Source organism: Phalangium opilio, unplaced genomic scaffold (genome assembly GCF_054372755.1).
Source record: "Phalangium opilio isolate 3A_F unplaced genomic scaffold, DU_Popi_V2 ptg000019l_1, whole genome shotgun sequence".
NCBI classification, from domain to species: domain Eukaryota; kingdom Metazoa; phylum Arthropoda; class Arachnida; order Opiliones; family Phalangiidae; genus Phalangium; species Phalangium opilio.
This window is the reverse complement of record NW_028324152.1, coordinates 8568616-8593380: the sequence shown is the minus strand read 5'-3', so window position 1 is coordinate 8593380 and position 24765 is coordinate 8568616. Positions and strand designations below refer to the sequence as shown.

Sequence of the window (24765 nt, the reverse complement as noted above, 5' to 3'; positions counted from 1 at the left end):
CCGAACGCGCTAACCATTGAGCCACGGAAGCTCAGAAATTAAATGGTTGTCACGTTTTATGGAAAAGTTTTGACTTTTTACGCTACTTCTGAGACCCCACAACACCACTTCCGGGTGGGCTCGAACCACCAACTTTTCGGTTAACAGCCGAACGCGCTAACCATTGCGCCACGGAAGCCCAAAAATCAAATGGTCGTCAGGTATTGTGGAAAAACTTTGGCTTTTTACATTTGAGACCTCACAACACGGCTCCGGGGGGGCTCGAACCACCAACCTTTCGGTTAACAGCCGAACGCGCTAACCATTGCGCCACGGAAGCCCAAGATTAAATGGTCGTCACGTATTGTGGAAAAACTTTGACTTATTACGTCACATCTGAGACCTCACAACACCGCTCCCGGATGGGCTCGAACCACAAACCTTTTGGTTAACATCCGAACGCGCTAACCATGGAGCCAAGGAAGCTCAGAAATGAAATGGTCGTCAGGTATTGTGGAAAAACTCTGAATTTTACGTTACATATAAGACCTCACAACACCGCTCCCGGATGGGCTCGAACCACCAACTTTTCGGTTAACAGCCGAACGCGCTAACCATTGCGCCACGGAAGCCCAAAAATTAAATGGTCGTCAGGTATTGTGGAAAAGCTTTGGCTTTTTACGTTACATTTGAGATCCCACAACACCGCTCCCGGGTGGCCTCGAACCATAAACCTATTGGTTAACAGCCGAACGCGCTAACCATTGAGCCACGGAAGCTCAGAAATTAAATGGTTGTCACGTATTGTGGAAAAGTTTTGACATTTTACGCTACTTCTGAGACCCCACAACACCACTTCTGGGTGGGCTCGAACCACCAGCCTCTCGGTTAACAGCCGAACGCGCTAAACACTGCGCCACGGAAGCCCAAAAATTAAAAGGTCGTCAGGTATTGTGGAAAAACTTTGACTTTTTACGTCACATCTGAGACCTTACAACACCGCTCCCGGATGGGCTCGAACCACCAACTTTTCGGTTAACAGCCGAACGCGCTAACCATTGCGCCACGGAAGCCCAAAAATTAAATGGTCGTCAGGTATTGTGGAAAAGCTTTGGCTTTTTACGTTACATTTGAGATCCCACAACACCGCTCCCGGGTGGCCTCGAACCATAAACCTATTGGTTAACAGCTGAACGCGCTAACCATTGAGCCACGGAAGCTCAGAAATTAAATGGTTGTCACGTATTGTGGAAAAAATTTGACATTTTACGTTACATCTGAGACCTCACAACACCGCTCCCGGATGGGCTCGAACCACAAACCTTTTGGTTAACATCCGAACGCGCTAACCATGGAGCCAAGGAAGCTCAGAAATGAAATGGTCGTCAGGTATTGTGGAAAAACATCGACTTTTTACGTCACATCTGAGACCTTGCAACACCGCTTCCGGATGGGCTCGAACCACAAACCTTTTGAATAACAGCTGAAAGCGCTAACCATTGCGCCACGGAAGCCCAAAAATTAAATGTTCGTCAGTTATTGTGGAAAAACTCTGAATTTTACGTTACATCTAAGACCTCAAAACACCGCTCCCGGATGGGCTCGAACCACCAACCTTTCGGTTAACAGCCGAACGCGCTAACCATTTCGCCACGGAAGCCCGAAAATTAAATGGTCGTCAGGTATTGTGGAAAAACTTTGACTTTTTACGTCACATCTGAGACCTTACAACACCGCTCCCGGATGGGCTCGAACCACCAACCTTTCAGTTAACAGCCGAACGCGCTAACCATTGCGCCACGGAAGTCCAAAAATTAAAAGGTCAACAGGTATTGTGGAAAAACTTTGACTTTTTACGTCACATCTGAGACCTTACAACACCGCTCCCGGATGGGCTCGAACCACCAACTTTTCGGTTAACAGCCGAACGCGCTAACCATTGCGCCACGGAAGCCCAAAAATTAAATGGTCGTCAGGTATTGTGGAAAAGCTTTGGCTTTTTACGTTACATTTGAGATCCCACAACACCGCTCCCGGGTGGCCTCGAACCATAAACCTATTGGTTAACAGCTGAACGCTCTAACCATTGAGCCACGGAAGCTCAGAAATTAAATGGTTGTCACGTATTGTGGAAAAGTTTTGACATTTTACGCTACTTCTGAGACCCCACAACACCACTTCTGGGTGGGCTCGAACCACCAGCCTCTCGGTTAACAGCCGAACGCGCTAAACATTGCGCCACGGAAGCCCAAAAATTAAAAGGTCGTCAGGTATTGTGGAAAAACTTTGACTTTTTACGTCACATATAAGACCTCTCAACACCGCTCCCGGATGGGCTCGAACCACCAACTTTTCGGTTAACAGCCGAACGCGCTAACCATTGCGCCACGGAAGCCCAAAAATTAAATGGTCGTCAGGTATTGTGGAAAAGCTTTGGCTTTTTACGTTACATTTGAGATCCCACAACACCGCTCCCGGGTGGCCTCGAACCATAAACCTATTCGTTAACAGCTGAACGCGCTAACCATTGAGCCACGGAAGCTCAGAAATTAAATGGTTGTCACGTATTGTGGAAAAAATTTGACATTTTACGTTACATCTGAGACCTCACAACACCGCTCCCGGATGGGCTCGAACCACCAACCTTTCAGTTAACAGCCGAACGCGCTAACCATTGCGCCACGGAAGTCCAAAAGTTAAATGGTCGTCAGGTATTGTGGAAAAACTTTGGCATTTTACATTACATTTGAGATCCCACATCACCGCTCCCAGGTGGGCTCGAACCACCAACCTATTGGTTAACAGCCGAACGCGCTAACCATTGAGCCACGGAAGCTCAGAAATTAAATGGTTGTCACGTTTTATGGAAAAGTTTTGACTTTATACGCTACTTCTGAGACCCCACAACACCACTTCCGGGTGTGCTCGAACCACCAGCCTCTCGGTTAACAGCCGAACGCGCTAACCATTGCGCCACGGAAGCCCAAAAATCAAATGGTCGTCAGGTATTGTGGAAAAACTTTGGCTTTTTACATTTGAGACCTCACAACACGGCTCCCGGGTGGGCTCGAACCACCAACCTTTCGATTAACAGCCGAACGCGCTAACCATTGCGCCACGGAAGCCCAAGATTAAATGGTCGTCACGTATTGTGGAAAAACTTTGACTTTTTACGTCACATCTGAGACCTCACAACACCGCTTCCGGATGGGCTCGAACCACAAACCTTTTGGTTAACATCCGAACGCGCTAACCATGGAGCTAAGGAAGCTCAGAAATGAAATGGTCGTCAGGTATTGTGGAAAAACATCGACTTTTTACGTCACATCTGAGACCTTGCAACACCGCTCCCGGATGGGCTCGAACCACAAACCTTTTGGTTAACATCCGAACGGGCTAACCATTGCGCCACGGAAGCCCAAAAATTAAATGTTCGTCAGTTATTGTGGAAAAACTCTGAATTTTACGTTACATCTAAGACCTCAAAACACCGTTCCCGGATGTTCTCGAACCACCAACCTTTCGGTTAACAGCCAAAGCGCTAACCATTTCGCGACGGAAGCCCGAAAATTAATTGGTCGTCAGGTATTGTGGAAAAACTTTGGCTTTTTACATTTGAGACCTCACAACACGGCTCCCGGGTGGGCTCGAACCACCAACCTTTCGGTTAACAGCCGAACGCGCTAACCATTGCGCCACGGAAGCCCAAGATTAAATGGTCGTCAGGTATTGTGGAAAAACTCTGAATTTTACGTTACATATAAGACCTCACAACACCGCTCCCGGATGGGCTCGAACCACAAACCTTTTGAATAGCAGCTGAACGCGCTAACCATTGCGCCACGGAAGCTCAAAAATTAAATGTTCGTCAGTTATTGTGGAAAAACTCTGAATTTTACGTTACATCTAAGACCTCAAAACACCGTTCCCGGATGGGCTCGAACCACCAACCTTTCGGTTAACAGCCGAACGCGCTAACCATTGCGCAACGGAAGCCCAAAAATTAAATGGTCGTCAGGTATTGTGGAAAAACTTTGACTTTTTACGTCACATCTGAGACCTCACAACACCGCTCACGGATGGGCTCGAACCACCAACCTTTCGGTTAGCAGCCGAACGCGCTAACCATTGCGCCACGGAAGCCCAAAAATTAAATGGTCGTCAGGTATTGTGGAAAAACTTTGGCATTTTACATTTCATATGAGATCACACAAAACCGCTCCCGGGTTGGCTCGAACCACCAACCTATTGGTTAACAGCCGAACGCGCTAACCATTGAGCCACGGAAGCTCAGAAATTAAATGGTTGTCACGAATTGTGGAAAAGTTTTGACTGTTTACGCTACATGTGAGACCCCACAACACCACTTCCGGGTGGGCTCGAACCACCTCACAACACCGCTCCCGGGTGGGCTCGATCCACCAACCTTTTGGTTAACAGCCGAACGCGCTAACCGAAAATTAAAAGCCCAAAAACTAAATGGTCGTCAGGTATTGTGGAAAAACTTTGACTTTTTACGTCACATCTGAGACCTCACAACACCGCTCCCGGGTGGGCTCGAACCACCAACCTTTCGGTTAACAGCCGAACGCGCTAACCATTGCGCCACGGAAGCCCAAAAATTAAAAGGTCGTCAGGTATTGTGGAAAAACTTTGGCATTTTACATTACATTTGAGATCCCACATCACCGCTCCCAGGTGGGCTCGAACCACCAACCTATTGGTTAACAGCCGAACGCGCTAACCATTGAGCCACGGAAGCTCAGAAATTAAATGGTTGTCACGTTTTATGGAAAAGTTTTGACTTTATACGCTACTTCTGAGACCCCACAACACCACTTCCGGGTGGGCTCGAACCACCAGCCTCTCGGTTAACAGCCGAACGCGCTAACCATTGCGCCACGGAAGCCCAAAAATCAAATGGTCGTCAGGTATTGTGGAAAAACTTTGGCTTTTTACATTTGAGACCTCACAACACGGCTCCCGGGTGGGCTCGAACCACCAACCTTTCGATTAACAGCCGAACGCGCTAACCATTGCGCCACGGAAGCCCAAGATTAAATGGTCGTCAGGTATTGTGGAAAAACTCTGAATTTTACGTTACATATAAGACCTCACAACACCGCTCCCGGATGGGCTCGAACCACAAACCTTTTGAATAGCAGCTGAACGCGCTAACCATTGCGCCACGGAAGCTCAAAAATTAAATGTTCGTCAGTTATTGTGGAAAAACTCTGAATTTTACGTTACATCTAAGACCTCAAAACACCGTTCCCGGATGGGCTCGAACCACCAACCTTTCGGTTAACAGCCGAACGCGCTAACCATTGCGCAACGGAAGCCCAAAAATTAAATGGTCGTCAGGTATTGTGGAAAAACTTTGACTTTTTACGTCACATCTGAGACCTCACAACACCGCTCACGGATGGGCTCGAACCACCAACCTTTCGGTTAGCAGCCGAACGCGCTAACCATTGCGCCACGGAAGCCCAAAAATTAAATGGTCGTCAGGTATTGTGGAAAAACTTTGGCATTTTACATTTCATATGAGATCACACAAAACCGCTCCCGGGTTGGCTCGAACCACCAACCTATTGGTTAACAGCCGAACGCGCTAACCATTGAGCCACGGAAGCTCAGAAATTAAATGGTTGTCACGAATTGTGGAAAAGTTTTGACTGTTTACGCTACATGTGAGACCCCACAACACCACTTCCGGGTGGGCTCGAACCACCTCACAACACCGCTCCCGGGTGGGCTCGATCCACCAACCTTTTGGTTAACAGCCGAACGCGCTAACCGAAAATTAAAAGCCCAAAAACTAAATGGTCGTCAGGTATTGTGGAAAAACTTTGACTTTTTACGTCACATCTGAGACCTCACAACACCGCTCCCGGGTGGGCTCGAACCACCAACCTTTCGGTTAACAGCCGAACGCGCTAACCATTGCGCCACGGAAGCCCAAAAATTAAAAGGTCGTCAGGTATTGTGGAAAAACTTTGGCATTTTACATTACATTTGAGATCCCACATCACCGCTCCCAGGTGGGCTCGAACCACCAACCTATTGGTTAACAGCCGAACGCGCTAACCATTGAGCCACGGAAGCTCAGAAATTAAATGGTTGTCACGTTTTATGGAAAAGTTTTGACTTTATACGCTACTTCTGAGACCCCACAACACCACTTCCGGGTGGGCTCGAACCACCAGCCTCTCGGTTAACAGCCGAACGCGCTAACCATTGCGCCACGGAAGCCCAAAAATCAAATGGTCGTCAGGTATTGTGGAAAAACTTTGGCTTTTTACATTTGAGACCTCACAACACGGCTCCCGGGTGGGCTCGAACCACCAACCTTTCGATTAACAGCCGAACGCGCTAACCATTGCGCCACGGAAGCCCAAGATTAAATGGTCGTCACGTATTGTGGAAAAACTTTGACTTTTTACGTCACATCTGAGACCTCACAACACCGCTTCCGGATGGGCTCGAACCACAAACCTTTTGGTTAACATCCGAACGGGCTAACCATTGCGCCACGGAAGCCCAAAAATTAAATGTTCGTCAGTTATTGTGGAAAAACTCTGAATTTTACGTTACATCTAAGACCTCAAAACACCGTTCCCGGATGTTCTCGAACCACCAACCTTTCGGTTAACAGCCAAAGCGCTAACCATTTCGCGACGGAAGCCCGAAAATTAATTGGTCGTCAGGTATTGTGGAAAAACTTTGGCTTTTTACATTTGAGACCTCACAACACGGCTCCCGGGTGGGCTCGAACCACCAACCTTTCGGTTAACAGCCGAACGCGCTAACCATTGCGCCACGGAAGCCCAAGATTAAATGGTCGTCAGGTATTGTGGAAAAACTCTGAATTTTACGTTACATATAAGACCTCACAACACCGCTCCCGGATGGGCTCGAACCACAAACCTTTTGAATAGCAGCTGAACGCGCTAACCATTGCGCCACGGAAGCTCAAAAATTAAATGTTCGTCAGTTATTGTGGAAAAACTCTGAATTTTACGTTACATCTAAGACCTCAAAACACCGTTCCCGGATGGGCTCGAACCACCAACCTTTCGGTTAACAGCCGAACGCGCTAACCATTGCGCAACGGAAGCCCAAAAATTAAATGGTCGTCAGGTATTGTGGAAAAACTTTGACTTTTTACGTCACATCTGAGACCTCACAACACCGCTCACGGATGGGCTCGAACCACCAACCTTTCGGTTAGCAGCCGAACGCGCTAACCATTGCGCCACGGAAGCCCAAAAATTAAATGGTCGTCAGGTATTGTGGAAAAACTTTGGCATTTTACATTTCATATGAGATCACACAAAACCGCTCCCGGGTTGGCTCGAACCACCAACCTATTGGTTAACAGCCGAACGCGCTAACCATTGAGCCACGGAAGCTCAGAAATTAAATGGTTGTCACGAATTGTGGAAAAGTTTTGACTGTTTACGCTACATGTGAGACCCCACAACACCACTTCCGGGTGGGCTCGAACCACCTCACAACACCGCTCCCGGGTGGGCTCGATCCACCAACCTTTTGGTTAACAGCCGAACGCGCTAACCGAAAATTAAAAGCCCAAAAACTAAATGGTCGTCAGGTATTGTGGAAAAACTTTGACTTTTTACGTCACATCTGAGACCTCACAACACCGCTCCCGGGTGGGCTCGAACCACCAACCTTTCGGTTAACAGCCGAACGCGCTAACCATTGCGCCACGGAAGCCCAAAAATTAAAAGGTCGTCAGGTATTGTGGAAAAACTTTGACTTTTTACGTCACATTTGAGATCCCACAGCACCGCTCCCAGGTGGGCTCGAACCACCAACCTATTGGTTAACAGCCGAACGCGCTAACCATTGAGCCACGGAAGCTCAGAAAGAAATTAAATGGTTGTCACGTTATGTGGAAAAACTTTGACTTTTTACGTCACATCTGAGACCTTACAACGCCGCTCCCGGATGGGCTCGAACCACAAACCTTTTGAATAACAGCTGAACGCGCTAACCATTGCGCCACGGAAGCCCAAAAATTAAAAGGTCGTCAGGTATTGTGGAAAAAGTTTGACTTTTTACGTCACATCTGAGAACTTACAACACCGCTCCCGGATGGGCTCGAACCACCAACATTTCGGTTAACAGCCGAACGCGCTAACCATTGCGCCACGGAAGCCCAAAAATTAAATGGTCGTCAGGTATTGTGGAAAAGCTTTGGCTTTTTACGTTACATTTGAGGTCCCACAACACCGCTCCCGGGTGGCCTCGAACCATAAACCTATTGGTTAACAGCTGAACGCGCTAACCATTGAGCCACGGAAGCTCAGAAATTAAATGGTTGTCACGTATTGTGGAAAAAATTTGACATTTTACGTTACATCTGAGACCTCACAACACCGCTCCCGGATGGGCTCGAACCACAAACCTTTTGAATAACATCCGAACGCGCTAACCATGGAGCCAAGGAAGCTCAGAAATGAAATGGTCGTCAGGTATTGTGGAAAAACATCGACTTTTTACGTCACATCTGAGACCTTGCAACACCGCTCCCGGATGGGCTCGAACCACAAACCTTTTGAATAACAGCTGAAAGCGCTAACCATTGCGCCACGGAAGACCAAAAATTAAATGTTCGTCAGTTATTGTGGAAAAACTCTGATTTTACGTTACATCTAAGACCTCAAAACACCGTTCCCGGATGGGCTCGAACCACCAACCTTTCGGTTAACAGCCGAACGCGCTAACCATTTCTCCACGGAAGCCCGAAAATTAAATGGTCGTCAGGTATTGTGGAAAAACTTTGACTTTTTACGTTACATCTGAGACCTCACAACACCGCTCCCGGATGGGCTCGAACCACCAACCTTTCAGTTAACAGCCGAACGCGCTAACCATTGCGCCACGGAAGTCCAAAAGTTAAATGGTCGTCAGGTATTGTGGAAAAACTTTGGCATTTTACATTACATTTGAGATCCCACATCACCGCTCCCAGGTGGGCTCGAACCACCAACCTATTGGTTAACAGCCGAACGCGCTAACCATTGCGCCACGGAAGCCCAAAAATTAAAAGGTCGTCAGGTATTGTGGAAAAACTTTGACTTTTTACGTCACATCTGAGAACTTACAACACCGCTCCCGGATGGGCTCGAACCACCAACTTTTCGGTTAACAGCCGAACGCGCTAACCATTGCGCCACGGAAGCCCAAAAATTAAATGGTCGTCAGGTATTGTGGAAAAGCTTTGGCTTTTTACGTTACATTTGATGTCCCACAACACCGCTCCCGGGTGGCCTCGAACCATAAACCTATTGGTTAACAGCTGAACGCGCTAACCATTGAGCCACGGAAGCTCAGAAATTAAATGGTTGTCACGAATTGTGGAAAAGTTTTGACTGTTTACGCTACATGTGAGACCCCACAACACCACTTCCGGGTGGGCTCGAACCACCTCACAACACCGCTCCCGGGTGGGCTCGATCCACCAACCTTTTGGTTAACAGCCGAACGCGCTAACCGAAAATTAAAAGCCCAAAAACTAAATGGTCGTCAGGTATTGTGGAAAAACTTTGACTTTTTACGTCACATCTGAGACCTCACAACACCGCTCCCGGGTGGGCTCGAACCACCAACCTTTCGGTTAACAGCCGAACGCGCTAACCATTGCGCCACGGAAGCCCAAAAATTAAAAGGTCGTCAGGTATTGTGGAAAAACTTTGACTTTTTACGTCACATTTGAGATCCCACAGCACCGCTCCCAGGTGGGCTCGAACCACCAACCTATTGGTTAACAGCCGAACGCGCTAACCATTGAGCCACGGAAGCTCAGAAAGAAATTAAATGGTTGTCACGTTATGTGGAAAAACTTTGACTTTTTACGTCACATCTGAGACCTTACAACGCCGCTCCCGGATGGGCTCGAACCACAAACCTTTTGAATAACAGCTGAACGCGCTAACCATTGCGCCACGGAAGCCCAAAAATTAAAAGGTCGTCAGGTATTGTGGAAAAAGTTTGACTTTTTACGTCACATCTGAGAACTTACAACACCGCTCCCGGATGGGCTCGAACCACCAACATTTCGGTTAACAGCCGAACGCGCTAACCATTGCGCCACGGAAGCCCAAAAATTAAATGGTCGTCAGGTATTGTGGAAAAGCTTTGGCTTTTTACGTTACATTTGAGGTCCCACAACACCGCTCCCGGGTGGCCTCGAACCATAAACCTATTGGTTAACAGCTGAACGCGCTAACCATTGAGCCACGGAAGCTCAGAAATTAAATGGTTGTCACGTATTGTGGAAAAAATTTGACATTTTACGTTACATCTGAGACCTCACAACACCGCTCCCGGATGGGCTCGAACCACAAACCTTTTGAATAACATCCGAACGCGCTAACCATGGAGCCAAGGAAGCTCAGAAATGAAATGGTCGTCAGGTATTGTGGAAAAACATCGACTTTTTACGTCACATCTGAGACCTTGCAACACCGCTCCCGGATGGGCTCGAACCACAAACCTTTTGAATAACAGCTGAAAGCGCTAACCATTGCGCCACGGAAGACCAAAAATTAAATGTTCGTCAGTTATTGTGGAAAAACTCTGATTTTACGTTACATCTAAGACCTCAAAACACCGTTCCCGGATGGGCTCGAACCACCAACCTTTCGGTTAACAGCCGAACGCGCTAACCATTTCTCCACGGAAGCCCGAAAATTAAATGGTCGTCAGGTATTGTGGAAAAACTTTGACTTTTTACGTTACATCTGAGACCTCACAACACCGCTCCCGGATGGGCTCGAACCACCAACCTTTCAGTTAACAGCCGAACGCGCTAACCATTGCGCCACGGAAGTCCAAAAGTTAAATGGTCGTCAGGTATTGTGGAAAAACTTTGGCATTTTACATTACATTTGAGATCCCACATCACCGCTCCCAGGTGGGCTCGAACCACCAACCTATTGGTTAACAGCCGAACGCGCTAACCATTGCGCCACGGAAGCCCAAAAATTAAAAGGTCGTCAGGTATTGTGGAAAAACTTTGACTTTTTACGTCACATCTGAGAACTTACAACACCGCTCCCGGATGGGCTCGAACCACCAACTTTTCGGTTAACAGCCGAACGCGCTAACCATTGCGCCACGGAAGCCCAAAAATTAAATGGTCGTCAGGTATTGTGGAAAAGCTTTGGCTTTTTACGTTACATTTGATGTCCCACAACACCGCTCCCGGGTGGCCTCGAACCATAAACCTATTGGTTAACAGCTGAACGCGCTAACCATTGAGCCACGGAAGCTCAGAAATTAAATGGTTGTCACGTATTGTGGAAAAAATTTGACATTTTACGTTACATCTGAGACCTCACAACACCGCTCCCGGATGGGCTCGAACCACAAACCTTTTGGTTAACATCCGAACGCGCTAACCATGGAGCCAAGGAAGCTCAGAAATGAAATGGTCGTCAGGTATTGTGGAAAAACATCGACTTTTTACGTCACATCTGAGACCTTGCAACACCGCTCCCGGATGGGCTCGAACCACAAACCTTTTGAATAACAGCTGAAAGCGCTAACCATTGCGCCACGGAAGCCCAAAAATTAAATGTTCGTCAGTTATTGTGGAAAAACTCTGAATTTTACGTTACATCTAAGACCTCAAAACACCGTTCCCGGATGGGCTCGAACCACCAACCTTTCGGTTAACAGCCGAACGCGCTAACCATTTCGCCACGGAAGCCCGAAAATTAAATGGTCGTCAGGTATTGTGGAAAAACTTTGGCTTTTTACATTTGAGACCTCACAACACGGCTCCCGGGTGGGCTCGAACCACCAACCTTTCGGTTAACATCCGAACGCGCTAACCATTGCGCCACGAAAGCCCAAGATTAAATGGTCGTCAGGTATTGTGGAAAAACTCTGAATTTTACGTTACATATAAGACCTCACAACACCGTTCCCGGATGGGCTCGAACCACCAACCTTTCGGTTAACAGCCGAACGCGCTAACCATTTCGCCACGGAAGCCCGAAAATTAAATGGTCGTCAGGTATTGTGGAAAAACTTTGGCTTTTTACATTTGAGACCTCACAACACCGCTCCCGGATGGGCTCGAACCACCAACTTTTCGGTTAACAGCCGAACGCGCTAACCATTGCGCCACGGAAGCCCAAAAATTAAATGGTCGTCAGGTATTGTGGAAAAGCTTTGGCTTTTTACGTTACATTTGAGATCCCACAACACCTCTCCCGGGTGGCCTCGAACCATAAACCTATTGGTTAACAGCCGAACGCGCTAACCATTGAGCCAAGGAAGCTCAGAAATTAAATGGTTGTCACGTATTGTGGAAAAGTTTTGACATTTTACGCTACTTCTGAGACCCCACAACACCACTTCTGGGTGGGCTCGAACCACCAGCCTCTCGGTTAACAGCCGAACGCGCTAAACATTGCGCCACGGAAGCCCAAAAATTAAAAGGTCGTCAGGTATTGTGGAAAAACTTTGACTTTTTACGTCACATCTGAGACCTTACAACACCGCTCCCGGATGGACTCGAACCACCAACTTTTCGGTTAACAGCCGAACGCGCTAACCTTTGCGCCACGGAAGCCCAAAAATTAAATGGTCGTCAGGTATTGTGGAAAAGCTTTGGCTTTTTACGTTACATTTGAGATCCCACAACACCGCTCCCGGGTGGCCTCGAACCATAAACCTATTGGCTAACAGCTGAACGCGCTAACCATTGAGCCACGGAAGCTCAGAAATTAAATGGTTGTCACGTATTGTGGAAAAAATTTGACATTTTACGTCACATCTGAGGCCTCACAACACCGCTCCCGGATGGGCTCGAACCACAAACCTTTTGAATAACAGCTGAAAGCGCTAACCATTGCGCCACGGAAGCCCAAAAATTAAAAGGTCGTCAGGTATTGTGGAAAAACTTTGACTTTTTACGTCACATCTGAGACCTTACAACACCGCTCCCGGATGGGCTCGAACCACCAACTTTTCGGTTAACAGCCGAACGCGCTAACCATTGCGCCACGGAAGCCCAAAAATTAAATGGTCGTCAGGTATTGTGGAAAAGCTTTGGCTTTTTACGTTACATTTGAGATCCCACAACACCGCTCCCGGGTGGCCTCGAACCATAAACCTATTGGCTAACAGCTGAACGCGCTAACCATTGAGCCACGGAAGCTCAGAAATTAAATGGTTGTCACGTATTGTGGAAAAAATTTGACATTTTACGTCACATCTGAGACCTCACAACACCGCTCCCGGATGGGCTCGAACCACCAACCTTTCAGTTAACAGCCGAACGCGCTAACCATTGCGCCACGGAAGTCCAAAAGTTAAATGGTCGTCAGGCATTGTGGAAAAACTTTGGCATTTTACATTACATTTGAGATCCCACATCACCGCTCCCAGGTGGGCTCGAACCACCAACCTATTGGTTAACAGCCGAACGCGCTAACCATTGAGCCACGGAAGCTCAGAAATTAAATGGTTGTCACGTTTTATGGAAAAGTTTTGACTTTTTAAGCTACTTCTGAGACCCCACAACACCACTTCCGGGTGGGCTCGAACCACCAGCCTCTCGGTTAACAGCCGAACGCGCTAACCATTGCGCCACGGAAGCCCAAAAATCAAATGGTCGTCAGGTATTGTGGAAAAACTTTGGCTTTTTACATTTGAGACCTCACAACACGGCTCCCGGGTGGGCTCGAACCACCAACCTTTCGGTTAACAGCCGAACGCGCTAACCATTGCGCCACGGAAGCCCAAGATTAAATGGTCGTCACGTATTGTGGAAAAACTTTGACTTTTTACGTCACATCTGAGACCTCACAACACCGCTCCCGGATGGGCTCGAACCACAAACCTTTTGGTTAACATCCGAACGCGCTAACCATGGAGCCAAGGAAGCTCAGAAATGAAATGGTCGTCAGGTATTGTGGAAAAACATCGACTTTTTATGTCACATCTGAGACCTTGCAACACCGCTCCCGGATGGGCTCGAAACACAAACCTTTTGAATAACAGCTGAAAGCGCTAACCATTGCGCCACGGAAGCCCAAAAATTAAATGTTCGTCAGTTATTTTGGAAAAACTCTGAATTTTACGTTACATCTAAGACCTCAAAACACCGTTCCCGGATGGTCTCGAACCACCAACCTTTCGGTTAACAGCCGAACGCGCTAACCATTTCGCCACGGAAGCCCGAAAATTAAATGGTCGTCAGGTATTGTGGAAAAACTTTGACTTTTTACGTTACATCTGAGACCTCACAACACCGCTCCTGGATGGGCTCGAACCACCAACCTTTCAGTTAACAGCCGAACGCGCTAACCATTGCGCCACGGAAGTCCAAAAGTTAAATGGTCGTCAGGTATTGTGGAAAAACTTTGGCATTTTACATTACATTTGAGATCCCACATCACCGCTCCCAGGTGGTTTCGAACCACCAACCTATTGGTTAACAGCCGAACGCGCTAACCATTGAGCCACGGAAGCTCAGAAATTAAATGGTTGTCACGTTATATGGAAAAGTTTTGACTTTTTACGCTACTTCTGAGACCCCACAACACCACTTCCGGGTAGGCTCGAACCACCAGCCTCTCGGTTAACAGCCGAACGCGCTAACCATTGCGCCACGGAAGCCCAAAAATCAAATGGTCGTCAGGTATTGTGGAAAAACTTTGACTTTTTACGTTACATCTGAGACCTCACAACACCGCTCCCGGATGGGCTCGAACCACAAACCTTTTGGTTAACATCCGAACGCGCTAACCATGTAGCCAAGGAAGCTCAGAAATGAAATGGTCGTCAGGTATTGTGGAAAAACATCGACTTTTTACGTCACATCTGAGACCTCACAACACCGCTCACGGATGGGCTCGAACCACCAACCTTTCGGTTAACAGCCGAACGCGCTAACCATTGCGCAACGGAAGCCCAAAAATTAAATGGTCGTCAGGTATTGTGGAAAAACTTTGACTTTTTACGTCACATCTGAGACCTCACAACACCGCTCCCGGGTTGGCTCGAACCACCAACCTATTGGTTAACAGCCGAACGCGCTAACCATTGAGCCACGGAAGCTCAGAAATTAAATGGTTGTCACGTATTGTGGAAAAGTTTTGACTGTTTACGCTACATGTGAGACCCCACAACACCACTTCCGGGTGGGCTCGAACCACCTCACAACACCGCTCCCGGGTGGGCTCGATCCACCAACCTTTTGGTTAACAGCCGAACGCGCTAACCGAAAATTAAAAGCCCAAAAACTAAATGGTCGTCAGGTATTGTGGAAAAACTTTGACTTTTTACGTCACATCTGAGACCTCACAACACCGCTCCCGGATGGGCTCGAACCACCAACCTTTCGGTTAACAGCTGAACGCGATAACCATTGCGCCACGGAAGCCCAAAAATTAAATATTCGTCAGGTATTGTGGAAAAACTTTGGCTTTTTACGTTACATTTGAGATCCCACAACACCGCTCCCGGGTGGGCTCGAAACACAAACCTATTCGTTAACAGCCGAACGCGCTAACCATTGAGCCACGGAAGCTCAGAAATTAAATGGTTGTCACGTTATGTGGAAAAGTTTTGACTTTTTACGCTACTTCTGAGACCCCACAACACCACTTCCGGTTAGGCTCGAACCACCAGCCTCTCGGTTAACAGCCGAACGCGCTAACCATTGCGCCACGGAAGCCCAAAAATTAAAAGGTCGTCAGGTATTGTGAAAAAACTTTGACATTTTACGTCACATCTAAGACCTCACAACACCGCTCCCGGATGGGCTCGAACCACAAACCTTTTTGTTAACAGCCGACGGCGCTAACCATTGCGAAACGGAAGCCCAAAGATTAAATGTTCGTCAGGTATTGTGGAAAAACTTACGATTTTTACGTTACATGTGAGATCTCACAACACCGCTCCCGGGTGGGCTCGGACCACCAACCTTTCGGTTAACAGCCGAACGCGCAAACCATTGCGCCACGGAAGCCCAAAAATTAAATGTTCGTTAGGTATTGTGGAAAAACTTTGACTTTTTACGTCACATCTGAGACCTCACAACACCGCTCCCGGATGGGCTCGAACCACCAACCTTTCAGTTAACAGCTGAACGCGCTAACCATTGCGCCACGGAAGCCCAAAAATTAAATGGTCGTCAGGTATTGTGGAAAAACTTTGGCATTTTACATTACATTTGAGATACCACAACACCGCTCCCGGGTTGGCTCGAACCACCAACCTTTCGGTTAACAGCCGAACGCGCCAACCATTGCGACACGGAAGCCCAAGATTAAATGGTCGTCAGGTATTGTGGAAAAACTTTGACTTTTTACGTCACATCTGAGACCTCACAACACCGCTCCCGGATGGGCTCGAACCACAAACCTTTTGGTTAACATCCGAACGCGCTAACCATGGAGCCAAGGAAGCTCGGAAATGAAATGGTCGTCAGGTATTGTGGAAAAACATCGACATTTACGTCACATCTGAGACCTTGCAACACCGCTCCCGGATGGGCTCGAACCACAAACCTTTCGAATAACAGCTGAACTCGCTAACCATTGCGCCACGGAAGCCCAAAAATTAAATGTTCGTCAGTTATTTTTAAAAAACTCTGAATTTTACGTTACATCTAAGACCTCAAAACACCGCTCCCGGATGGGCTCGAACCACTAACCTTTCGGTTAACAGCCGACGGCGCTAACCATTGCGCAACGGAAGCCCAAGATTAAATGGTCGTCAGGTATTGTGGAAAAACTTTGACTTTTTACGTCACATCTGAGACCTCACAACACCGCTCCCGGATGGGCTCGAACCACCAACCTTTCAGTTAACAGCCGAACGCGCTAACCATTGCGCCACGGAAGCCCAAAAATTAAATGGTCGTCAGGTATTGTGGAAAAACTTTGGCATTTTACATTACATTTGAGATCCCACAACACCGCTCCCGGGTTGGCTCGAACCACCACCCTATTGGTTAACAGCCGAACGCGCTAACCATTGAGCCACGGAAGCTCAGAAATTAAATGGTTGTCACGTATTGTGGAAAAGTTTTGACTGTTTACGCTACATCTGAGACCTCACAACACCGCTCCCGGATGGGCTCGAACCACCAACCTTTCGGTTAACAGCTGAACGCGCTAACCATTACGCCACGGAAGCCCAAAAATTAAATGTTCGTCAGGTATTGTGGAAAAACTTTGACTTTTTACGTCACATCTGAGACCTCACAACACCGCTACCGGATGGGCTCGAACCACAAACCTTTTGGTTAACATCCGAACGCGCTAACCATGGAGCCAAGGAAGCCCAAAAATCAAATGGTCGTCAGGTATTGTGGAAAAACTTTGACTTTTTACGTCACATCTGAGACCTCACAACACCGCTCCTGGATGGGCTCGAACCACAAACCTTTTGGTTAACATCCGAACGCGCTAACCATGGAGCCAAGGAAGCTCAGAAATGAAATGGTCGTCAGGTATTGTGGAAAAACATCGACTTTTTACGTCACATCTGAGACCTTGCAACACCGCTCCCGGATGGGCTCGAACCACAAACCTTTTGAATAACAGCTGAACGCGCTAACCATTGCGCCACGGAAGCCCAAAAATTAAATGTTCGTCAGTTATTTTTAAAAAACTCGGAATTTTACGTTACCTCTAAGACCTCAAAACACCGCTCCCGGATGGGCTCGAACCACCAGCCTTTCGGTTAACAGCCGACGGCGCTAACCATTGCGCAACGGAAGCCCAAAGATTAAATGTTCGTCAGGTATTGTGGAAAAACTTTGACTTTTTACGTCACATCTGAGACCTCACAACACCGCTCCCGGATGGGCTCGAACCACCAACCTTTCGGTTAACAGCTGAACGCGATAACCAATGCGCCACGGAAGCCCAAAAATTAAATATTCGTCAGGTATTGTGGAAAAACTTTGGCTTTTTACGTTACATTTGAGATCCCACAACACCGCTCCCGGGTGGGCTCGAAACACAAACCTATTCGTTAACAGCCGAACGCGCTAACCATTGAGCCACGGAAGCTCAGAAATTAAATGGTTGTCACGTTATGTGGAAAAGTTTTGACTTTTTACGCTACTTCTGAGACCCCACAACACCACTTCCGGTTAGGCTCGAACCACCAGCCTCTCGGTTAACAGCCGAACGCGCTAACCATTGCGCCACGGAAGCCCAAAAATTAAAAGGTCGTCAGGTATTGTGAAAAAACTTTGACATTTTACGTCACATCTAAGACCTCACAACACCGCTCCCGGATGGGCTCGAACCACAAACCTTTTGGTTAACAGCCGACGGCGCTAACCATTGCGAAACGGAAGCCCAAAGATTAAATGTTCGTCAGGTATTGTGGAAAAACTTACGATTTTTACGTTACATGTGAGATCTCACAACACCGCTCCCGGGTGGGCTCGGACCACCAACCTTTCGGTTAACAGCCGAACGCGCAAACCATTGCGCCACGGAAGCCCAAAAATTAAATGGTCGTCAGGTATTGTGGAAAAACTTTGGCATTTTACATTACATTTGAGATACCACAACACCGCTCCCGGGTTGGCTCGAACCACCAACCTTTCGGTTAACAGCCGAACGCGCCAACCATTGCGACACGGAAGAACAAGATTAAATGGTCGTCAGGTATTGTGGAAAAACTTTGACTTTTTACGTCACATCTGAGACCTCACAACACCGCTCCCGGATGGGCTCGAACCACAAACCTTTTGGTTAACATCCGAACGCGCTAACCATGGAGCCAAGGAAGCTCGGAAATGAAATGGTCGTCAGGTATTGTGGAAAAACATCGACATTTACGTCACATCTGAGACCTTGCAACACCGCTCCCGGATGGGCTCGAACCACAAACCTTTTGAATAACAGCTGAACGCGCTAACCATTGCGCCACGGAAGCCCAAAAATTAAATGTTCGTCAGTTATTTTTAAAAAACTCTGAATTTTACGTTACATCTAAGACCTCAAAACACCGCTCCCGGATGGGCTCGAACCACTAACCTTTCGGTTAACAGCCGACGGCGCTAACCATTGCGCAACGGAAGCCCAAGATTAAATGGTCGTCAGGTATTGTGGAAAAACTTTGACTTTTTACGTCACATCTGAGACCTCACAACACCGCTCCCGGATGGGCTCGAACCACCAACCTTTCAGTTAACAGCCGAACGCGCTAACCATTGCGCCACGGAAGCCCAAAAATTAAATGGTCGTCAGGTATTGTGGAAAAACTTTGGCATTTTACATTACATTTGAGATCCCACAACACCGCTCCCGGGTTGGCTCGAACCACCACCCTATTGGTTAACAGCCGAACGCGCTAACCATTGAGCCACGGAAGCTCAGAAATTAAATGGTTGTCACGTATTGTGGAAAAGTTTTGACTGTTTACGCTACATCTGAGACCTCACAACACCGCTCCCGGATGGGCTCGAACCACCAACCTTTCGGTTAACAGCTGAACGCGCTAACCATTACGCCACGGAAGCCCAAAAATTAAATGTTCGTCAGGTATTGTGGAAAAACTTTGACTTTTTACGTCACATCTGAGACCTCACAACACCGCTACCGGATGGGCTCGAACCACAAACCTTTTGGTTAACATCCGAACGCGCTAACCATGGAGCCAAGGAAGCCCAAAAATCAAATGGTCGTCAGGTATTGTGGAAAAACTTTGACTTTTTACGTCACATCTGAGACCTCACAACACCGCTCCTGGATGGGCTCGAACCACAAACCTTTTGGTTAACATCCGAACGCGCTAACCATGGAGCCAAGGAAGCTCAGAAATGAAATGGTCGTCAGGTATTGTGGAAAAACATCGACTTTTTACGTCACATCTGAGACCTTGCAACACCGCTCCCGGATGGGCTCGAACCACAAACCTTTTGAATAACAGCTGAACGCGCTAACCATTGCGCCACGGAAGCCCAAAAATTAAATGTTCGTCAGTTATTTCTAAAAAACTCGGAATTTTACGTTACCTCTAAGACCTCAAAACACCGCTCCCGGATGGGCTCGAACCACCAGCCTTTCGGTTAACAGCCGACGGCGCTAACCATTGCGCAACGGAAGCCCAAAGATTAAATGTTCGTCAGGTATTGTGGAAAAACTTTGGATTTTTACGTTACATTTGAGATCTCACAACACCGCTCCCGGGTGGGCTCGATCCACCAACGTTTTGGTTAACAGCCGAACGCGCTAACCGAAAATTAAAAGCCCAAAAATTAAATGGTCGTCAGGTATTGTGGAAAAACTTTGACTTTTTACGTCACATCTGAGACCTCACAACACCGCTCCCGGATGGGCTCGAACCACCAACCTTTCGGTTAACAGCTGAACGCGCTAACCATTGCGCCAAGGAAGCCCAAAAATTAAATGTTCGTCAGGTATTGTGGAAAAACTTTGGCTTTTTACGTTACATTTGAGATCCCACAACACCGCTCCCGAGTGGGCTCGAACCACAAACCTATTGGTTAACAGCCGAACGCGCTAACCATTGCGCCACGGAAGCCCAAAAATTAAAAGGTCGTCAGGTATTGTGGAAAAACTTTGACTTTTTACGTCACATCTAAGACCTCACAACACCGCTCCCGGATGGGCTCGAACCACAAAACTTTTGGTTAACAGCTGACGGCGCTAACCATTGCGCAACGGAAGCCCAAGGATTAAATGTTCGTCAGGTATTGTGGAAAAACTTACGATTTTTACGTTACATGTGAGATCTCACAACACCGCTCCCGGGTGGGCTCGAACCACCAACCTTTCGGTTAACAGCCGAACGCGCTAATCATTGCGCCACGGAAGCCCAAAAATTAAATGGTCGTCAGGTATTGTGGAAAAACTTTGGCATTTTACATTACATTTGAGATCCCACATCACCGCTCCCAGGTGAGCTCGAACCACCAACCTATTGGTTAACAGCCGAACGCGCTAACCATTGAGCCACGGAAGCTCAGAAATTAAATGGTTGTCACGTTATATGGAAAAGTTTTGACTTTTTACGCTACTTCTGAGACCCCACAACACCACTTCCGGGTGGGATCGAACCACCAGCCTCTCGGTTAACAGCCGAACGCGCTAACCATTGCGCCACGGAAGCCCAAAAATCAAATGGTCGTCAGGTATTGTGGAAAAACTTTGGCTTTTTACGTTACATTTGAGACTTCACAACACTACCTGACGACCTTTTAATTTTTGGGCTTCCGTGGCGCAATGGTTAGCGCGTTCGGCTGTTAACCAATAGGTTTGTGGTTCGAGCCCACCCGGGAGCGGTATTGTGGGATCTCAAATGTAACGTAAAAAGCCAAAGTTTTTCCACAATACCTGACGAACATTTAATTTTTGGGCTTCCTTGGCGCAATGGTTAGCGCGTTCAGCTGTTAACCGAAAGGTTGGTGGTTCGAGCCCACCCGGGAGAGGTGTTGTGCGGTCACAGATGTAGCGTAAAATGTCTTAGGTTTCTTCTTGTTATGTGTAACTCACCGCCGTTGTTTGTACTGTTCTTGTCCCCTGTTGTATGGCTTCTTGTTTCTTAAGTCGCTCTTCCTTGGTTGCTTGATGTGAGCATGTTTTAACTTGTCCAAGACAGTTCCATTCCTCGATTAGTTGACACACTTGGTCTGGGTTTTCTAACCCTAACTTCCACGTTGTACCGGATTACCGCACTGATTTTGACTGCCCCGTTCGTCGTTAAGCCTCGGCTATATACGTTGACTCCGTCCGCGTTTATTACCGCGTCATTACCATTAATCACGTTAAATATTTGTTGAATACCGTTAAATACCGCGAACCACGCTCTGCTACCATGTTAAATTAATATTCAAGAATGACGCCGGATTATATAAAACCATATTAGTTTATTATTAATCTGTTTATGTTAAGTTAGTCATCGTTCTTCATTACGGTATAGCACTCTTACTGTTATTACATACTGGTTATAATTACAAATAGTTGAATACGTCCTACTACAATACTAGGTCTACTTAGCGTTACACACGAGAGGCATATCCTGAGGGAGACTCACTGGTAGAGAACCGATCGAGAGAGAGAGTGAGTGATGCATTATCACTAATTCAGTCTAATCCTAAACTCGGGTTAGGTGCAAAGGTTCTTTATCTTTATCATGTGATTATAGCGAAGATAACTGTTCAGTTCAGTTCAGTTCCAACAAGAGTTTTTCCACAATAACTGACGACCATTTAATCTTGGGCTTCCGTGGCGCAATGGTTAGCGCGTTCGGCTGTTAACCAAAAGTTTGGTGGTTCGAGCCCACCCGGGAGCGTTGTTGTGAAGTCTCAAATGTAACGTAAAAAGCCAAAGTTTTTCCAAAATACCTGACGACCATTTGATTTTTGGGCTTCCGTGGCGCAATGGTTAGCGCGTTCGGCTGTTAACCGAGAGGCTGGTGGTTCGAGCCCACCCGGAAGTGGTGTTGTGGGGTCTCAGAAGTAGCGTAAAAAGTCAAAACTTTTCCACAATACGTGACAACCATTTAATTTCTGAGCTTCCGTGGCTCAATGGTTAGCGCGTTCGGCTGTTAACCAATAGGTTTGTGGTTCGAGCCCACCCGGGAGCGGTGTTGTGGGATCTCAAATGTAACGTAAAAAGCCCAAGTTTTTCCACAATACCTGACGAACATTTAATTTTTGGGCTTCCTTGGCGCAATGGTTAGCGCGTTCAGCTGTTAACCGAAAGGTTGGGGGTTCGAGCCCATCCGGGAGCGGTGTTGTGAGGTCTCAGATGTGACGTAAAAAGTCAAAGTTTTTCCACAATACCTGACGACCATTTAATTTTTGGGCTTTTAATTTTCGGTTAGCGCGTTCGGCTGTTAACCAAAACGTTGGTGGTGTTAAATCCCTCGGATAGTTTTCTCTTTTTATAAAAAGTTGTTTAGCACTTTAAACCCAAAAGGGGACCTAATGACACAAAATGTGCATACTGTTAAAATTCGCCGTACAGGCTCAGTTATATCTTAAACACAATAAAAACGAGAAAGCTCCCTTTTCGCACACATGTGTCGATTTTAAGTTTCCGTTTACTATTCAATACAAAAGAGAGTAAAAGCTCCTATTTCCACATCTTTTTTAACGATAAGAAAATAATAAAATCTTCACGCTTGCCTGTAACCTATTAACTTAAAAGGTAGAGAAGCTACCCTAAAATCTGTATGTTGAACCCTGTAAAAAGTAGGGGAAACCAATTTTAAAAACTGTACAACCTTATGGTCTATAATTCCCAAAAAGAAGCACTCTTCTCCGAACTTTGCCAGAGAGCAGATCAGAAAAAGACTAGCTAAAAATTTGTAGTAAATAAAGATATTTAAAACTTGCAATACTTGTAAAATTAATTCGTAGCCTTAAGTATAACTACTAGGTCGGCGACTATAGCGACGCACGATTGGAAATACTACTGAAAGTATCCTTTTTGAAAGCCTTTCTAAAAGTCTTTAGGAAGGCAATGGTAGTCTCCAAATGAGACATGGTTGGTCTCCAAATGAGACATGGTTGGTCTCCAAAAGAGACAGTCTCCAAATGAGACATGGTTGGTCTCCAAAAGAGACAGTCTCCAAATGAGACATGGTTGGTCTCCAAAAGAGACAGTCTCCAAATGAGACATGGTAGGTCTCCAAAAGAGACAAGGGTAGGTCTCCATAAGAGACAAGGGTCTCCGAATGAGACAATTGGGAAGGTCTACTAAATAGACATAGGGTGGGCTTCCAAAAGAAGCCAAATAAAATAACATAAAATAAATTCCGTAACTAAAAATCATACAACTGCCGCATTTGCTGGACCGATCAGGACTCATTAACAAAAAATCCACGACATTTTGGTGCCGAAACCCGGGACTAGACGTCCAGAGACTTAAACTTACAACCGTGGAAACTAAAAGAGCTAGCATGGACAACTACTCTAGCGACGAGGAGCAGACGCTGGCGAGCCTACGGACCCAGGAGAGAAGGCGGCAGAACGAACTAAGGAAACTGGAGGTGATACGGAGATGTGCTAGAGAGAGCGTGGCTACTCTCATCGGAGAACTTGGAGTGTTGTTGAGTGGTGATAAAAATTCGGGCGATGAAATAGACGATAAAGTGACTTTGTTGAACCAACGCGAGGAAGAACTCGTAGTGTTGGACGAAAAGATAAGAAACAATATCGATGATGTTGAGGCATTATCAAACGAGGTGATCGCCGCGAGAAAAATCCGCGATGAAATCACACTCACTGGGTCGGCAACGCGCCGTAAACGGCAACGCGATTCTTCACCGATTGGGAACAATCGCGTATCGGGACATGGTTCCGTTTCCGGTTGCCAATCGGGGTCGTGTAGTGCCATGAGAAGAACAAATACAAAATTGCCCCGCTTGGACATGCCAAAATTTGGAGGGGACATAACTCAATTCAACTCTTTCTGGAGCAGATTTAAAGCTGCTGTGGATGATGATGAAACTATCCCAAAGGTAGAGAAATTTAATTACTTAGTTTCATATCTAGAAGGTGAAGCAAAGGGTGCAGTTAAAAATTATAACGCTTCAGATGAAGCTTATGATGAAATAGTTAAAGACTTAAAAAACAGATTTGGCAGGTCAGATTTAATAATGCTAACTCATATGAACAATTTGATTAACTTAACACCTGTCAAATCATCTAGAGATATTAAGGCCTTACGCCAACTTTTAGAAATTTGTGAAGTAAATTTAAGGAGTTTAAAAGGGTTGGGTATGGACACGGCCTCCAAA

At 46.8% G+C, this 24765-nt stretch overlaps 7 non-coding genes across 7 annotated transcripts; all 7 read right to left on the bottom strand.

The window, feature by feature from the left end:
- Window positions 1-4049: 4049 nt before the first annotated feature.
- Window positions 4050-4122, bottom strand: TRNAS-GCU (transfer RNA serine (anticodon GCU)). The gene has a single exon. It is a non-coding gene; the product is annotated as a tRNA-Ser (tRNA).
- A 399-nt stretch (window positions 4123-4521) lies between these two features.
- On the bottom strand, window positions 4522-4594 carry TRNAN-GUU (transfer RNA asparagine (anticodon GUU)). Its single transcript has one exon. It is a non-coding gene; the product is annotated as a tRNA-Asn (tRNA).
- An 801-nt stretch (window positions 4595-5395) lies between these two features.
- TRNAS-GCU (transfer RNA serine (anticodon GCU)) lies at window positions 5396-5468 on the bottom strand. The gene has a single exon. It is a non-coding gene; the product is annotated as a tRNA-Ser (tRNA).
- A 399-nt stretch (window positions 5469-5867) lies between these two features.
- TRNAN-GUU (transfer RNA asparagine (anticodon GUU)) lies at window positions 5868-5940 on the bottom strand. Its single transcript has one exon. It is a non-coding gene; the product is annotated as a tRNA-Asn (tRNA).
- Window positions 5941-7174: 1234 nt separating this feature from the next.
- On the bottom strand, window positions 7175-7247 carry TRNAS-GCU (transfer RNA serine (anticodon GCU)). The gene has a single exon. It is a non-coding gene; the product is annotated as a tRNA-Ser (tRNA).
- A 399-nt stretch (window positions 7248-7646) lies between these two features.
- TRNAN-GUU (transfer RNA asparagine (anticodon GUU)) lies at window positions 7647-7719 on the bottom strand. Its single transcript has one exon. It is a non-coding gene; the product is annotated as a tRNA-Asn (tRNA).
- Window positions 7720-9590: 1871 nt separating this feature from the next.
- On the bottom strand, window positions 9591-9663 carry TRNAN-GUU (transfer RNA asparagine (anticodon GUU)). The gene has a single exon. It is a non-coding gene; the product is annotated as a tRNA-Asn (tRNA).
- Window positions 9664-24765: the final 15102 nt, after the last annotated feature.